The following is a 15,305-nucleotide window of genomic DNA, read 5'->3' as shown; positions in this document are numbered from 1 at the left end:
TTATAAGCTGTGCGGAGAATTTTTTGATCTTTTACACGTTTCAATTATTCTCGAACGTTTCGAGAGGAGACTATGATGATGGAGTAAAAGTAAGAAAGAATCGTCGCGGTTCTCAATAATCATGAGAGACTGATTGTGTGTATGTGTGTGTGTGTGTGTGTGTGTGTATAAATAATATCTACATCTATTACCAAATATAATCTATACGTGAATGTATGGTAACGGAGATATTATATATATATATATATATATATATATATATATATATAGACACATGCACGTAGGTACTTATAATACGAACAGGAGCTCAAGGCTGCGCAATATTTGCCGAAAGATATGTAAGCCTATTTCTATACATATATACGTATACAAATACGTGAACGCGTATTTTATATTATTATTATAGGTATTGATAAATAAATATATATATATATATATATATATATATAGACACATGCGTGCAGAAAAAAAAAAAAAAAAAAATTAATGCAACAAAAAAATCGATAACAAAGTATCACAAATTCTTTGTGACATGAAAATTTTTACAGCGATCATGACACTAAACGCCGAACGTAAAACTGCACGGCAGGTACACGCTTGTAATTCTTCGCGCCCATCTTCTGCATCATGTTTTATATATATATATATATATACACACACACACATATATATATATATATATATATAGACATACGCACATATGTCGTATCGCACTGCATGTAGGTTGGCGTTTGTATTTTCCGGTGACGTCACACGTGCGACCGTCGGTCTAACCGCGTCTTATCTTTGGCTTTATCCACCGATACGGCAATGGACGTCGTAAGTGGTATATTCATTTGTAAGAATGTTGTACTTAAAACACAATCGTCGCTGCAGTGGAATCTCTGTAAACAAGTTTATACGCTCCAATCAGCGCGGGATTGCAACAGCCATTATTTTACCGACGGGATATTACAGTGAAATGCTAGGTGATTTAATCGGTTGCACTTATACAAATGTATGAATTACGATCGTTCGTTTTCGTCTCTGTAATATGCGGTTATCGGTATGTTGGCTTTGCGGAATACATATAACGTTTTATAACTCCTCGCCCAAGTAGCAATCAGAAATCAAATATACCTACTTGTTCGATTATTTATTAGGTGAATGCAGTTGAGAAGATGATGATACAGATAATCATTTAACACAATTTTTTTTACCTCTTCATGCTTTCTTGAATCACTTTGCGATATGGGTAACAAATAATTTACCTACACATACGCTGGATGGAGGAAAAATGTATAATCTGACGTTTCAGGTAACGGTTACATTAGGCGTTTCGACACTTTTGTACATTTACGTAATTAGTACTTTCCAAATTGGTGCATTTAACAGCCTGCATAGCGCAAAGAAGTTTTCACAAATTTGTTACCATGGCTAAGCAATAACCATGTTAACTATGCTGACACGTAAGAAAATTTTTTTTTTTTGTCAATTTGTGCGAAAATGGATCGATTTTTTTCCCTCGTTTATTTTTATTATTACTATTAGTTTTTTTTTTCTTCAAAATTCTTCGTCGCGCCTCCAATTGATCGATGAAATACGTGACGTATCGTTCGTGATATTTATCTAAGTCGGTCAAGCGACACTCTCGTCGTTTCAACTATTTAACAATCACATGACTAGTGAAAATTCCAAAGACTAAAATGGGAAAAGACTGAATCATTCATTGTTTGTTATTGTGTGTTGCATATTTATCTAACTGAACCGATTTTGGAAGGAATAAGTCTTTTTTATTAAGAAGATAATTCGTAAAACGTTCCTACGAAACTCGCAAATCAAAATTATTTTTCGAGATAGAATTACTCGAACATATTGTTCCCAAGTTAAAGTTTAACAGATTCGTTTCGTTCTTTTTCGAACTCACGTGTTTTTCCCCATTCAAAATTCTAAAAGGCACTCCGTAAAATAAGTTTACACACCAAAATCCACTCGAGAAGATCATCTTCGAATTTATCATCGGAGTGCCTTTATTTGGAGGAGTAAAAAAAGTAAAAAGCAGAAAAGCAAAAAATCCGAAACCCGTTTTCAAACGCCGGCGACGAGTTCCGCGCAAATCACGCGAAACACTGTACGAAACTTCGTGCGCGTCACGTGACGACGAGCGAATATGAAATATTCCTCGGACTATAACACCTATCTGTTATATCCTGCCGACTATAATCGTCGGCTGTGCAAATTGTAAGTTCGATCCGTTATCTCCGGCTATTCCACTTGTTTCTCTCGTGCAATTAACCCGCGTGTTTATGTCTCTCCAAAATTTAAGATGTAAAATTATTTCAACATCAGGTGGCAGGTTTCGATTCATCTTTTCTTTTCGTTTCTTTTTCTTTTTTTTTTTTTTTTTTTTTTTTTTACTTAAGAATAATTATACATATATACACGAACGCTTCTGTGTGTGCAAAAGATATACGATACGAGAGATAATTCGTATGTTCCAAGTTCAAGGCTTTAAAACGAGTCAATATTTTTCTCCCTATATATGTATAAGGAACGTTTTTAAACTATAGTGAAATATATACACGCGAACCAAATTGTTTTTCAATCATCGTCGTTTATCATCACATATTGATGTAAAACCCACCGAGCAGAGAGAAAATTCAATTCTACCGTTTTAACCGTCTATGATAATCGTTACGTAGATTATTTAATCGGAGATTAGTGATTAGATTGGAAATTTTACGGCCCCAAACCGTTTTTCTCGATATGATCGTCTCACTCTGTATACACGTGCATAGATATACATATATGTGCACATATGCAGCATGTACGTGTCCATGAGTGATAATAACTTACACTCAATATGTATGTTCATATATACACACACGCTTTTAACTATTTCTAAATACCGAAGGAAGAAAAAACGACAAAATGTAAGATTTTTTTATTCTTTCTAACTGTATAATAATATTTTATGTATACAAGATTATTGCTGCTGCTGCTGCTGCTGCTGCTGCGTTTTTAGAAAGAAGGGAAAATTCTTTTCTGTTTCTAAAATAACAGATGAAACGAATGTAGAAATTTTTCCAAGTATCCACTAAGTTAAGGAAACGTCCTTCCGTGGTTCCATGTGTTATTCACATACATTTACGTTATGCCTGCATGTTATTATTCTCGGTACACGCGGTGATGACAAATCGTGGTCACGTATATATATACTCTTTATATATTTGAGGCTTAAGTATTGAATATTGTTGTGGTAGAATTTACTTGTGTAAAGCGTCCGCAAATATGAAAGGGGTGCAAAGTTCATCGCGCATTGTATGTATGGTGACTTTACGCGGAAATCTGCAATGATTTCGAAACTGCGCTGCATTGCATTGCATTGCATTGCATTGCATTGCATTGCCCATAAGCGATTCTGTATAATTATTGTACTTTTCTCATTATTCGTATTGTTGAACATTGTCAATAAACCATGGTGACTCGACTAGTAGTCATATACATAGTTATGTGTTTACATATGACTAATTCATTTATCCGTGAGTCAATTTTCATACTATTTTCGCCACGGGAAGCCCCGTGCGAAATTTGAATCGATATACGGAAAACCATTTATGGTAAACAGTTGGTAAATTGTTTTCGATTTTAACACATTGACCGCAGATTTAATGCGAACAACTTGATCAACCGGTTTATTAAAAATAAACGGACAAAAGCGATTTATTGGATTCTATCAATCCCCGAAAACCTCAACGAGATCATGGAACATCTGAATATAGTGTGTAAAATCAAAGTACGCAGAAATTGAGATTTTTGGTATAAAATTAATCTTGCGAGAAATTTTTTTTAAAACTTTTTAATCTTTTTATAAAGAAAATTGTAATTCTTTGAAACGGACTTAATCGTCATTATCCGATTTTGAACGTCGTTTTTTCCAATTTCTACAATATAACTGCACCTCGCGGAGTATTTCCTTAGATTTCTAGGTCAGCTCGAGCTGATTTTGTGAATCCCGCCGCGAGCATGTTTGTTCGCAGACTAGTATGAGGTACGCACTATACAAAAATGATGACAATTCTACCATTGGCAAAAAAAGCAAAGACTTTGGACGTGTCCCGCGGCTATAGCGATTATTTATGCGTTCTTACTAACCAGACAAAAAATGCGAAGTGAGAAAGTAAGAGAAAAAAAAACAGAAATAACAAAATTAATCATAACTTCTAACAAACCTGTCTGACATGAGCGAAAAAAGAAAAGAAAAACAAACTCCGTTTTCTTATGTACATAGTTTATATATATATATGGGAGATCGCAATTGTATATGCAAAAAAGCAGGATACGCGAATTAAAATTATACTTACAATGTATATTATACATATATGTGTTATTACGGTGATTCAGAAAAAAATAATTCGCGATTTTTCACCATGGCACCACCTAAAAAATTTTTTCACGTTAAAAGAAAGTTTCTGGCAAAATATGAACCTTCTACGTTACTTGGAGGATCGCGCTCACAATCAGTTGATTTTTCACTTTAATACATTTTTTTTTTTTTTTTTAAGTTATGAAGAATCGTGAATAGCTGTTTTTATTGCTTACATCAGTCGTAATATCAATTTACGTCATTGAGAAAACCCATGCTTGTAATATTAAGTCTCTAAGTTGATGTTTGAGGAGTGGATCTGACGACTTTTTTATTGTTATTTCAATGTCATAAAATGGTTATAATTTAATATGAACTTTCAACTTAGGAGAATAAGATTCACGGTTTTTAATTTTTTAAACGCCTAAAAAAGATGTGATGAAAAATTCATCCCAACAAAATTTAGATCATGGTAATACGTGTCCTGAAAAAAATCTCAATCTCCTGCGATGAAAGTCAATGCGTAAGAAACTTTTGGGTAGAAAATTTCCAGCGTATCGTTCCCAAAAATTCCTTGCGCATAGACTTTCATCGCAGGAGATTGAAATTTTTTTTCATGACACATGAAGAAATTTTTTATCCCATCATTCTTACTCATTTGAAAAACAAAAAACTCGATATCACCGAAATTTCACCGAAGTCTTCCCTTAAGCAAATTTTTTAGGGGATACCACGTCGGAAAATATCAAATTATTTTCATCCAAACACCCAAATGTGTTGTGTTTTACAACCCACCTACACACAGACCTCAAAAAATCTTCGTCCTTGGTCGTCGCCCCGATACGATTATATGATGCAGTATAATTTCGTGAAGAAGTCCTGCCCCTGTCCTGCCTCCGATAAGCATAAGTTTGATAAAAATGAGCCTGAACGAAGCTGGGCATGTGTGTTACACGGTTATATTGTTCACCTAATTGTAAATAGTAAATGCCTGTGTACACTGTACACCACGCTACGCTACACCTCGTGCGAGTCAGTCCGTCGTTCCATGCATGTTGACGAACAAACATCGTATGAATTCTCACTTGCGTAATTGCGATAATGATATAGAACTACATGCCAGCAGAATTTTTGGTTTTAGAGGTTTCTTTTTTCTCTTCTTTTTCTTCTCTTTCTTCTTTTAATTCATTTTCCTTAATTTTTTTTTTTTTTTTTTTTTTCTTTTTTTTCTTCTTCACACCACACCCAAATTTCGTTATATTTGCGAACAAAGACGAATACTCGAGAGTTCAGAGTTCTCAATACGGGCTTATAATTCACATCTGCAATGTTTCAGTGTCTCGACGCTCCGTTTTATAACGCGGTTAAGAATGTTTTTTTGATCTTTTTTTTTTTTTTTCTAATTCTTCTTTTTACCTTAGTCTCCCCCCTTCCGTACCCCTCCATCCTCCCCCGTTATCTGATCGCGACGGATGTGTATTTGCAAACCACAGATAAACGCCGAGTCTTCGTTCTAGTATTTCAATACAAAACAGGTCGTGCAATATTTTTCTTAATTCTTTCATTTTTTTTCGCTATAACGCAGCCAGTCAATTTGAGAGTTGAAACAAACTCGAAACTCTGAAAATCATAAGGAATCTTTCGTTTTCCACTTTCGTAGGCATAACGATCAAAATGATTTCATTTAAAAAAAAATTTATTTTACTAATAATTCAAAGAGGAACGCGGTTAGAAAAATTTTCAATCAGTCAGAGTGAAGAGAAAAAAATTCAGCGAATGTTAATGAAACTGTATATACATATATATATATATATATATATATATATATATACACAGGAGGTTTTTTTTTTTTTTTTATTATTTTTATTTTCAACCATTGCGTAAGTTCTTATTTCGTTTAGGCTTGTCAAACAAAATAATCTCCTACCAATATGTACGCAGTTATTACATAATCAAAAAATATTTTAGGCATAGATAATTTCTAAAGCTATAATTTATCATTGGATTAGTTGAGTGAGAAACTTTTGAGGGTCATCAACCAATGATCTTGAGGTTCAATAGAATGTTGCGCATAAAGTTAGGATAACTCGTCACTCTTGCTCTCATTACTAGTTCGTTCCCTCAGTGATTTGTTGATGCTGTAAAATTTCGGTACACGTATCAGTTCGTTAGGACGTGAATACGTTATATATACGTTAACTTTACAATATACAAGGAACAACCTTTAACCTTATGAAATGAAATGAAATTAGACCATTGTAATAGACAGCTGTAACGTACTGTACAATATTGTACACAATACACTGTAAGAATCTATAGTAAATCTATTCACGGAAGACTGGAGTTTCGTATAGAAATAGTTTATCTAGTAGATAAAAGAAATTAGTCAACTCTTATAATAGTAAACCCAATTCAGAGCAAATTATGCGAGGATGTGCAGCTGGAAATGCAACAACAAAATAAACATGTAAAAGAATAAACGAAAAGAAAGAAATGAGACGAGAAATAAGGAATTGGAAGAATTTGACACGTAGATAAACGACGTCGAGTCTGTGAACGTATATTCTAATCTTAAGCCTACTGCGTTAGAAAATTATGTATATAAATATATATATACATATATATATATATATATATATATATATTTAACGACGCTCGCACCTACGCATTGCTTCTGATTATTTGTCCATTGTAAAAAAGTTATAGTTTCCTTGTTAGATACTTTTGAAGTGGAAATTTTACTCTGCAGAGTTCCTAATTATACCAGAGCCTCATACCGATTATACGAATGGTCGTAGATCCGTAAAATGGTTCAGTAATTGCCGAGTCTCGGCTAGATCGTATCATTAGCTTATGCATACGGGAGGTTGTTTTTCTTCCGAAGGTAATCGACGGGCTGCATATAATCGGCCGATTTCAAAACTCTGTAATGTAACGTGAAAATATCCTCTTATCGGATTTCCATTTGGAATCGCTCAAAGTACCGGTTTTAACTTGAGAATAGCAATACAAGTTTGAAAATTCATTTTTAACGATAAGAAAGTTTCATAACCGTTAACTGTATTGAGTGCATTATATATTACAAATATGTAATCGTAAAGAGCCTACGTGTTATTTGTCAGGGATTATTTAATGTACTTATATTGTTTCTGGAATTTCTATCATTCAATTGAAAGTCACATGTTACCAAATTTAACACGCACAGCTTTATTTCAATGGACTGATATTTAACACCTTTCTAATAACCCTAATGCTTGTTCCGTGTGTGTGTGTGTGTGTGTGTGTGTGTGTGGAGAACCAATTCTGGAAACGCCATTCAAATCGCTTCGATAATCCTTTAATGGATTTGTATGCATCGATCGTAATCAGTTCAATTATCAACCTAAGAATAATTCGAAAATATACTTTATAATTCTTACCCACCTTACGTATTATGTAAGGTATATTTAAACATAATCATTTCTCAATTATAGTTGAAATTACACTTATATAACGTTACAATTTTACTAACTATAGAAATTACGTCGAAAATTATTAAACGCGCTGCAAAACGCATTTGTGTCATGTGATTAAGTGAAAAAAATAAGTAAATAAAAAACAACGGCGTGACTAATTCAGATGAACTTTACCACCGTAAATTTTCACGTCTCTTTTTTTCTCATCATCCAATGCAGTCTGCAGATTGTTTATTGAATAATATTATAATATCTATATGCTGAGTCACGATAACGGGAAAGGTGATGTCTTACATATTTGTCTGACCGATTAGCATCGATTTCAGCCCGATATCGATATGACACCTCGATGCATAGCTTCCGGCAGTAAATCTCGAGATTTGCTGTAATTTTAAACATATTTCAATAGACTCTCTTAAAATCAAATTTCCAAACTGCGGATTGAACCAGGTGCCAAGAACTTGATGGTTTAACGTTACGTACATCTGTGTGCAACACAAATAAACTGTATGTATGTTAATAGTCCTCAACTTACCTGATGAAAATTTATTATTTCCCCTGCCATAATAAGTTTTGCAATGCTTGAAATGAATAAATCGTTCGGACGTATCAAGACGTATCATTGCCCGAATCGCACGACAAGTATTACGTCAACAAATCGTTTCAGCCTCCAACTCTCATCAACTATACTTTTGAACCGGTAATTTAATAAGTTATCTAATAATGACGAATATACGTACGTATCTGTCTAGCTAAAATAAATATATGTATATCAGTGTACACACACACACACACACACACATTACATATATTATGTGCACCTGTCTTATGTCATGTATGTTTATTTTTTATATGATCCAATCCCGGCGCTTTTATGACCGGTGCGCAAGCGGATGTGCAAAGAAAAATAAAGGTCTATAAAATCCAATATTCTGCTGAAAATGATTGAGTACAAGAAAAAACTTGCCATCGGCCGGTTTTCAATGCCTCATAAATATTTGTATATATATGTATATATATAACGTATATAAATACTTTGTTCTTACACGTACGTTGTAAAAATTTAATTCTACCGCACGTTGCATGTGTTTGTAACAAGAAGATTAATTATACACGTGTATAACAAAATAACATTTTTATCTGTGTCAATTTAATCTCATGATAATCGTCTACGTACTTATACTGTCTGTACGCGTCTTGGCTGGGGTTAAAAATTTCATTGTCACCACTTGAAGAAGTAAATTGTTTTTTTTTTTTTTTTTTTTTTACACCTCTTTATAACACAGGCATAATTAGCTCGTTATAAAATTAACTATACCTATGCATTTGAATTAATTTGATGGCTGCATATCGATTGGAAAAAAATAATAATAATTTTTTAATAATTAGTTTTTTTTATTTACAAAAATTGGGTGAAAAATTTGCCACGGTCTATCAGACGAAAATCAATTACTGCGTAGCTTTTTCATCTTATCTTGGGATTGCCTTCTTGCTGATTGTCGAGAAACGCGAAATGCCTGCGGGCGGTAAGGTAGAGATTTACCACCGTTAAAACTAACTGATCTACAGCTGGTACAGTCTGGGTACAGTAACACCCAGTAACACCTGGTACACCGAAATTGAATAGTTCTTCAATTTTCTAGCTATCATTGCTGATGGCGCCAGTGTTAAACTCCCAACGAGATCATTAACCGAAACTGTATTTTACTTGTTGTTAATTAAATATATTTCATACCGAATAACATAATCGCACTATTCTCCCAAAGTGTTCGTTTATCTAAATGGGAAAAGTATATTTATTTCGGTTGAAAGATTAAACTTCGACCATGAACCAAATGTTTTTGTTTTTTTTATATATATATATATATATACATAATTAATCGTTCACTTCATTGATTTATCACTTGGAATAGTTAATTAACTCGCATTTAAACATATATTGGTTAATTAATTTTTTCTGCGGACACGATGTTCTTGAGACAAAATAATGATGATATATATCGCTTGGAAAGTGTCCCCAAGCCTTGAGACAGTTATTGTATAACGTACCGTAATTCTACACACTTTATATATATATATACATCGTATCTAAGTATAGATAAAAGTATTCATGTAGTACAAATTTTTTCACTCAATATTACAGAGTAGATATAACTTTAAACGAATCATCTCTTATTCGGGTATAAATTTAATCGTGTAATATATATTCGCAACTCGTTTAAAAATAACCAAATGAAATTTATATTTGAAAAAAAAAAAAAAAAGGATCAAAATAAAATATGCCTTTTTATATTTTTATTATATTCTCCAAATATCGCTGCAAATACTTCAAATTCTTCGGTAAATTTCATTAATAGTGATCAAACCGATTGACTCAACTCACAGTTTACCTTCCACCTCGTGGTTTCGAAATGAAAAAAGAAAAGAAAAGAATAGAAAAAGAAACGGTCAAGAATTACCGTCCGTATCATCTCTCGGAACTGTTCGGTTCGGATACGTTGACTTCGGATGTGAAAAAAAAATACAAAAAAAAAAAAAAAAAAAAAACACGAATCTCAGAAGAGGAGATTAATCACGGCGGTAATGTTAAGTCGTGTGGTACAGTTTGACAAATCGTGGATCTCTCGACGCGTTTACCAGCAGCCGATAAGCTGCTCATAGATGCCCCTTTCCTGATGGCCGATAGGTCGATAGTTGATAGTAGATAGTCAATAGTTGAGGCGTGGGCGAGAGAGATGAGACGAAGGAGCGGCGGGGGGGGGGGGGGGGGGGGAGCCTCCGGGATTGAAGGTGGTCCTGGCGTCGTCCTCCTGTCAAAGTGTCATGTTCACGACAAGGACCAAGGTCCATCCATCCAGAATGGACAGCAGGCTGACTGACCGAACGCCTCGCCTGCAGGATCAGCAGGATCTGATTTTTCGCGCGCATCGCGACTCGTTTTTGTCTCCGTTTAATTATTGGAACGTATTCTGATATTTCGTTACAAAAATTAGAGGAATAACGGACTCTGCAATTTATATTATTTTGTTGGAGAATTTTTTATATCACATATATCGTTAGTTATTGGTGGTAATTACATTTTTGCAAATATTGTTGTCTGAGACATTAATTCATTCAAGTTCGATAATCACGCATATTGTTTCGTTATACTTGCGAAACCTGTAATGAATTCCAAGTACTCGCAGTCTTTAGTCTTCAAGTCGTACCGACGTATTCTGCAAATCATATTTTACACTTTACTCTATAATTTTCATGCGTAACTTTAATATCTATTCAGGTATTATAGACTTTAGGATATTTATATAGTAGATTTTTCTGAAACAATCTTGCGCGCTTGTAAGAAAAAAAGTTGCGAAATTTTATGGATATCGATGAATTTTTACAAATTCATAATTAAAGATTATAATTATAACAATAATAATAATAATAATAATAATAGTTTAGTCGAAAAACTCTTTTTTTGTCCCGGCTGCAGATAACACACGATACGGGATATTCTCTCCCGAATCCAGTGTACAATTAATTTTCACAATTTGACAAATTCAAGGCAGCTATTGGTTTCTTCCCGAAGGATCGTTCTAACCGAGGAAAAAATTGACCGGGACATGAAAACGAGGGAGAGAATGACAACCGCGTGACCGCGTTGGGAGTCGGAGAAATGAAGGAGAAAAGTCTCGTAGGATTATCATAAACACCTCGACCACCTCCGTCGCTCGCCTTTTAGAGATAGAACGGAGATTTGCTTGTCCTCCCCCAAAAATAGATCCAGACAGCAGGAGATGCGCCACCCGTACAACCTGTGACTAATGGTTCGCGCTCGAATGTCTAGGATCTAGGATGTATCTGATACTCCGCTCGTCCCGACGCGACGCGACGTAGGGGAAATGGAAGAAAGGTACGGAAGAAAGGTCGAAGAATGCCCGCAACTTTTCCTACCCACTCGAACGCATATTAAACGACAAAATCTCTCTCTAATAGTCATTTAAACATGACTTCCTGCGGAGTGTCATTATGTTCATGTATCCCATGGAACTTAAATTATTAACTTTTTACATCGCATATTGCAACCATCAAAAGTTGCTTATATAGTTGATTGGTTGTATTTGTTAACGATTTTTCAAATTGTACAATTTTATCTGTTCACACCGTCTACGCGATTTTTTTCGCTCGATGTCTTTTTCTACTCTTTATTTCTGAAATTCGGAATATTCGGTTTCTCTCTCTCTCTCTCTCTCTCTCTCTCTCTCTGTCTCTTTTTCTCTTGACTCGTACGCCAATATCTGTCAAAGGTGACTATAAGCAAGCCTGTTTGTAAGAATGCTTCAAAAGGATGCCGCATCTTCATTTGTCACCCTCAACGATGCTGCGGGATCGACGTGATCACCTGCCCCCACCCCCCTCCCCTCCCATGTTATGCCATGTTGTGCCACATAGTTACATAGATATAGTAGTATACTATTCTTACACTAGATAGGACGCGTTGTGTGCTCTATAGTGTATATATATATATATACGCAATAGAGCCAGCCATAAGACATGGTTCCAAAGCAGGTGCCTTAACCATTCTCATATTCAACTCCAGCTCTCGCGTCTTCCGATTTACCTGCAGCTTTATGCACCACGAATATTAGAGAATGTCCTCGTGACGTCGGAGCCTGCATGTCGACGCCGTTTCGTCAGCAGATAACCTAGTTTTAATTTTAATCGAAGCGAATTATAATTCTTGGACTTTCGAATCACTCGTGTCACATAAACTCATCAAACTTAATCAATAATCGACCTGCTTTACCATCCATACGCGGTTTGGATTGATTTTTTTTTCACCGCATGACGCATTGCGAAGTGACAATAGCAGTAAAGATCGAAGGAGAACGGTTACTCGTTCACTTCCTCTCTCTCTCTCTCTCTCTCTCTCTGTTTCTGTCTTTATGCACCTCGTTCTTATAACGAGGCTTTAGCCGCATTCCTCTCGTTATAAATTTCTGAAGTTGAATTTCCACTGGTAAAGAAAAAGTGAAAATGTCGCGGGTCCTTCCGCCGTCATGGGAATCGAAGGACTCGAAGTCAGGCAGGCCGGGCATATCTCGTTGATCGAGTTGTCCCCAGAGAGATTCCAGGTGATGCCATGGGTCACGCCGAGTTTCAATGTTTTCACAGGATTAAAAGAAGGATAAATATTATCCGGACGTCGCCCTATGCTCACAGTATCCATAATACCGATGCATGGGTTCTATCTGCTACGCGCCGATGACGACCGACCGTAAAAATATATATATACCGCCGCGAATAACCCCATTGAAAATATTTTGACAAGCCAAGATTTATCGGATTGATCGATGCGATGCTCCCAGGAGAGGATCCGCCGTGCATTCAGGTGTCGGACTCGAAGCTCTGTGAACGAGCGACTAATTTTTTCTAAGCATAAATTTTCTTCCTTCCGTTCGGAAATTCTCGACAATCCGAGATCGTGGAAAAGAAAATGGCGACAGGCTGCGCGCGGAGAAAGATGAAGAATTTTTTCAACCAAGGGTCTTTCGAGATTGGCTCGAATCTTGTAATTAGGCGAGGAACCCGATCGTCCCTCGGGATGAGGAAGGGGGGAAAAACCGGTATCCAACTCTTCTCCTTCTCTCAACGGTCTAACGCCTCGTATATATAGTCACAATCCTGTTGCACACTCGTGTGTATAGTGTAATTATACCTCTGCCTGTTTTTGGTGTAGCTTTTATTCTTTACCCGACGATCATGAACTTGAGACAGAACATCACAGACTCAACTTCCGCAAGATTTATGATACAATCTTGGAACTTTTTAGACCTTCGCACAATTGAGGGGATGCCAAATATCGAAGTCCACGTATCTGAAAGGCGATAAACAGTTTAACAGCCTTATTCTATACGCAGCTCTGAACAAAAACACTCCCGATACATTTTCACTTTACGCTGAAATGAAAAAAATTGCATGAATTCGATAACTAATTTATTATTCCGATTTCATATAGAATCCCTGCCATTTCCTTACTTTTGCGTCAAATGAAAATCTCTTGAACTGTTTTTGCTCAGAATTGTGTTTAGAATGGCACTGTTGAACCATTTTTCGCGTTTGCGTTACGCGGGAATCGATATTTAATGGTATATATATACGTGACTTTTTTTTCTTTCCCTCCTTTTTTTTGAACAGCATAACTCTCAATTTTGCCAAATTTTTGTGAACGTAATAATTACTTTCAAAGATTGCATAATCGCAAATGTCGAATTGAGTGTCCTAAAAATCGCTGATATATTCACGAGCTGTTACCACAGCTCCATCTCCAATTGCTCGATATGCATTTCGTGTTTCGTCGTAATCTGTACGAATACACTGCATACGTGTAAAGGCCGTTTTGCCTGTGAAAACGGATGTGCCTATATAGAAGCGTGTTACGTAGCCTGCATGGGCCACGCAACACGGACATCGCGTCGCAGGTATCATAGAAATTCAATTTCCGGTTAAGCGTGTCAAATGCCAACGGCGGTGCTTGGCTATAAGCTTTGGTTTCACAAGTGAAGCGGCGTCGCGGCAGCCTGAACGCCGCAGGATCACTCAGGCCGCGCCGGGACGCCAAACCGTCGCGGCGCCGAATACAACCCGCCATGCTGTGCGCCGGGACGGCCAATCAGAAACCCGCTCCAATAAGCTTTGAGCGGTTCTCCAGACCGCGGGTTTATGCTCTCGTATACCTTCTCGTCTCCCTTTCTCTTCGCACGTTCATCCATCTCCTCTTTGTTTCCTTTCCTCGATCACTCTCTTTCTTCTTCGGACCCTCCCTACTCCTCCCCCCTCTCTCTCTCTCTCTCTCACTTGGCTAATTATCATATTAATATCCACCGAAACAATCCCCCACTCTTCATGCCTCCATACTCCATAGCCTAGATCGCTCATACGTACCGTTTCGTCGTCTTTTACTTTGGAGAGAACATTTAACTTGACAACGGAAAAATAATTTTCGAGCTGCGATTCTCGATTGCGAATACAGAAAAACAGAGTTCGAGGACGGTATCGATTCATTGTCCACGTCGTTTAGATTATCACGAGTCAATGACCGGCATGAGTAATGATTTTTGAACCACAATCCTGACCTCCTTCACATGCATGAAGTTGGGCTTATCATCGACCGTTGGAAATTCTTAATGTATAAGAATGAGAAAGAGTTTGCACGCAATCACTTTGTATACACCAAGGTGTGAATTGTACGCGTTTGAGGGTCTGAAACGCCTACCCGCGAGAAAAGATTAGAATATCTTTGTATTATAACCACCCTGCATCGCGGATTCGTCGCGCGTTCCGAATGGGTATATATAAACACCACGTGCAGGTTATTCAGGGACTCGATCTAATCAAGACGCGTGGAGAATCGAAACAACGGGCTTCAGCGATCTGATATGCGGTACCTACTACAACCTGTTGTTATACAATACATGCATTACACATCTATACGAACTTTTGCCAAAAGGTCACGCGATTTA

At 36.4% G+C, this 15,305-nt stretch overlaps 1 protein-coding gene across 8 annotated transcripts in view; it reads left to right on the top strand.

The window, feature by feature from the left end:
- The window catches only part of LOC124413418 (segmentation protein cap'n'collar), a 122,856-nt gene that overhangs the window by 31,902 nt on the left and 75,649 nt on the right, over window positions 1–15,305 (top strand). The window lies entirely within an intron of this gene.

This window comes from Diprion similis, chromosome 12, assembly GCF_021155765.1.
Source record: "Diprion similis isolate iyDipSimi1 chromosome 12, iyDipSimi1.1, whole genome shotgun sequence".
Classification (NCBI taxonomy): Eukaryota; Metazoa; Arthropoda; class Insecta; order Hymenoptera; family Diprionidae; genus Diprion; species Diprion similis.
The sequence above is the reverse complement of the archived record's forward strand: the minus strand, read 5'-3'. Positions and strand labels throughout refer to the sequence as shown.